The sequence below is a fragment of the Octodon degus genome, unplaced genomic scaffold (assembly GCF_000260255.1).
Source record: "Octodon degus isolate 3935 unplaced genomic scaffold, OctDeg1.0 scaffold00083, whole genome shotgun sequence".
NCBI lineage: Eukaryota > Metazoa > Chordata > Mammalia > Rodentia > Octodontidae > Octodon > Octodon degus.
The window spans coordinates 10786632-10790814 of NW_004524659.1; positions in this window are offsets into that span (position 1 = coordinate 10786632).

Below are 4183 nucleotides of genomic sequence, written 5' to 3' on the forward strand. Positions count from 1 at the left end.
CCAGGCTGGCTCAAAATTTCGATTTTTTTTTCCTCAGCCTCCCAGAGTGCTGGGATTACTGGCCTGCGTCACCACACCCAGTAGTAACTGCTGTTTTAAGAGCCTACCATTTACAAGCCCACCAGAGCTCTCTTTTCTTGAAATCAGCACCCTCATTATGTTGAGGGTTCGCGGGAGACCCTCCTTCTGAAGCCACGTGGCTCCTGGAAGGCCTCTCCGCCCCCCCATCCGTATCATCCAGATTGCCAATCGAAGTGCCACACCCCGGCCACACCCTTTGGCCAAACCCTTTGGCCACACCCCTCGGGCTGAGCCAGAGGACTGGGGCGGGGCTGCCTCTGGAATGGGCGGGGCTTCCTCCGGCCGGATGCCCTCATTTAACCTGCCCTAGCCCGGTGACCTTGCCCAGCCAGTAGCTCCAGGGAAGCAGATACAAACGTTGGTGAGAGGGCAGGCAGGGAGCACGAAACCCCTAAACCCGGCTGTAACTGAAGTCAGATTCCTAGAGCTGTAAATGGGGCTCTTCGCTCTTAGTTTTTATTTTACTTTTCTCCCAACAACCTAAAGTAACCTTCCCAGTTCAGTTCACATGACTACCGCAGCTATGTATCAGCGGAATGCTCAGAACACCAGCCCCCTAGGCTGTGACAATTGCGAGGCAGTGACTGGGGCCAGCTGACACTGGTTTCCTCGGGCACCTCTTGAATCTGCCTTGCATCGTCGCCCCACGTCAAGACGGCACTTGGAGCCGGCCGACTAGGGAATAAAACTTGTACACACTGCAAGCTAAGATAAACCTCTCCTCCTTTAAAAAACAAACAAAACCCAAAACTTAATGCATTTGAGTCATTTTAAGACGTCTGAGTAGCCAGATGTGGTGGTGCACACCTATAATCCCAGTTCTTGGGAGGCTGAGGCAGAAGAATCACTGAGTTCGAGGCCAGCCTAGGCCTCATAGAGAATTCAAAACCAGCCTGGACTACAAAGTGAGACTGTGTGTGTGTGTGTGTGTGTGTGTGTGTAAAACAGTCATAAAAATGAAAACAACAGGGGTTGGGGAGATGGCTCAGTAGAATAAGCACTTCCCTGGCAAGCGCAAGGGCCTGAGTTCAAACCCTGGTTCCGCAAAAAAAAAAAAAAAAAAATACAGTGTTCCCTGGGTAGTGCATCAAGCACTGCAGTAAGCACTTCACAAACCCGATCTTATTTAACAACCACCTGAGCCTTGCGAGGCCAGGGTTATAGCGACCCCCACTGGACGGTGGGAAACTGGCAGAGAAAGGGGCAGCTTTTCCCGTGCGGGCCACTTGCAGAATCACGGGGTGTGGCAGACCCATGACCTATATTCTCCTCAGAAGCTCCGGATTCAGCACAGATATGAAGAATACATATATGCTTTGTGCCTAAGAGTGAAAAACTGTAGTGTGCATATGCAATTGCGGAGTCAATGGCCAAAACAACATGAAAACATGTTCAAGCTCAGGGACGTGCTGAAGAGGGTCACGTGGAGTAACACAGCCGCTTGGTCAGGGAAAAGTGACGAAACCTGAAAATGCCAGGTATGAAGGAAACGTGGAGCGGCAGAACTGAGCAAGCGAGCCGCTACAGAAACTCCGGGGAACTGTTCAGCGGTAGAGAATGTGTGCTTGCCCCCTCGCAATTCCGCTCCCAGGAGCTGGCCCTCCACCTCCAACAGTTTCTCATCTATGGGTTCAACTCATAGCAAATAAAAACTATTCAGAAAAAAACTTTTTTTTTTTTTTCTTTTCAGTACTGGGGATTGAACCCAGGGCCTTCACCGAGCATCTCCCGATCCGCTTTTTATCATGACCAAGATCTTGTTAAATCTCTACATTGCCCAGGCTGGCCTCATACTTAGCATTCTTTTGCCTCAGCCTCCCAGAGTGCTGGATGATCACTGTGAGTTCCATACATAGTGAGCTCAAGGCCAGCCTGAACTACACGGTGAGACCTTGTCTCAAAACAAAACAAAGGCCTGCAAGATAGCTCTGCAGACTAAGTGCTTGCTTAGCAAGCACAGGAAGTGGGGTTCAATCCCCAGCCCCGCCCTTAGGTGTGCTGAGCTGGCCACTGAGACTGGGCGTGGTGGTGCCCTGGCACACGTAACCCAGCACTGGGGAGGCTGAAAACAAGAGAAGCACTATGTGCTCAGGCTGTGTAGTGAGACCCTGTACCAAAAGCAAGCAAGCAAGCTCATTTTGTTGGACTTACAAATGAATCCAACTTAATGAATATTTTCCCAGAATGGAATTCCTTCTTCAGTCAGGGACTTACTGCATTTATAAAGCATTTACATTGTGATGAGTCTTATCAGTCACCTACAATGATTTAAAACATGTAGGTAGATACAAATAGTTTATATGAAAATGCTGTTGTTTATAGAAGGAACGATATACGCATCTGCTCCTGGAATCAGCACCAAGGATGATAGTGAGCCCTAAAAAAATACACTCATGGGCCGGGGAGATAGCTCAGTAGAATAAGCACTTGCCTGGCAAGTTCAATGTCATGAGTTCAATCCCCAGTACCAACAACAACAAAAAAAAAAAAAAGAAAGAAAGAAAGAAAGAAAAAGTGAATATTGACTCTGTATCATCAAATGTCCAGTCTCTGCATTTTCTTTCTTTTTTTTCTTTTTTGGAACTGGGATTGAACTCAGGCCCTTGCACTTGCCAGGGAAGCGCTTCTTCTACTGAGCCATCTCCCCAGCCCCTGCATTTTCAATTGTCTTGTTAGTGTGTTAAAAATCAGAGCTGGGGAGATGGCTCAGTGGAATAAGCGCTTCCCTGGAAGCTCAAGGGCCTGAGTTCAATCCCCAGTTCTGCCAAAAAAAAAAAAAAAATCATTGGTGATTATTTGAATCAGAATTCAAATAAAGTGGTGGATTCGCTAGTGTGAGTTGATGTGTTCTGTTTGTTTCCTGCAGTGTTGGGTCTTGAACTCAGACCCCGCACCTGCTAGGCCAGTGCCCTACCACGGAGCTACACCACAGCCCCTGGGTTCCTTTTGTCATCTTTTTGCCTTCGGAGGTTTTTGGCTGATGTGGCCTATGATTCCTGAAGACTGGCATTGGATCTCTGGGTTTGTGATGTTCGGAGTCCAAAGCAGGTGCTCAGAATCCACATCCACAGTGGAAGTGGGGAGTGTAAGAGTGGGGGTTGGCCGGGTGTGGGGTGCAGGCCTGTCATCCTGCAGTCAACACCAGCCCCAGCCAGTCTGTTAGCTGCATAGGTAACAGCTCCTGTTGCAGTTCCAGTTGCTTCTCTCTGGGCCTTGGGACCTGATATTTTGGGAATGATCCCGATCAGGGCCTGGTGATGCACAACAAATCTGCCTCCGAATCCTGGTAATGTTCCCAGTGTTTCTGTTTGCCATTGCAACCCCAGTGCTTGGGAGGCTGAGACAGGAGGATCGCCATGAGTTTGAGGCAAGCCTGGGCTACAAAGTAAGCTTCAGGCTAGCCGGAGCTGCATAGCAAGAACCAGTCTCAAAAAAAAAAAAAAAAAAAAAAAGGAAAAAAAAGACCCAGTCTTATAAAACAAACAACCCTGACATGTAATCACGACTCAGTCGGAGGCAGGTGTGCTGGACAGCTGAGCCACAGGAGGCAGAACAGAACAGAGGCTTGAGCAACCCCGGAGCCGGCATCACAGACGACACCAAGGCGGCCACACCACCTGTCCTGGAAGCTGCTGCAGTCCCAGCAGCTGTCCTGAGGCCCTGCGCTCCCCCCTGCAGGCATCCGCGCGCAGGACCCCTGAGCTCCTGGTGAACGCACACCCCGGGCACATCCTGAAGGTGAACCCCGGGGAGTTCCTGGCTTCCTATGCTTGTGCTCTGCTCAAGGAAGGGTAGGAAATGCCGCAATCATTTTACATCAGAACTTGATGGTACCTGCCTGTAATCTCAGCACTTTGGAAGGCTGAGGCAGGAAGGTTGCAAGTTTGAGTCCATCTTGGGTAACTTAGTGACTTAGAGAGGCCCTGTCTCAAAATAAAAAATAAAAAAGAGGGGACCTGCCGGTTAGCTCAGTTGGTTAAGCGCCTGCTCATGCAAATGCAGTCAGACCCAGGATACTGCAGTTCAATCCCTACCTCCACCTGCATTACCAGACCCACCCTGAAGGCAACTTGAGCCACCAAAAAATAAAAAAATAAAAAAT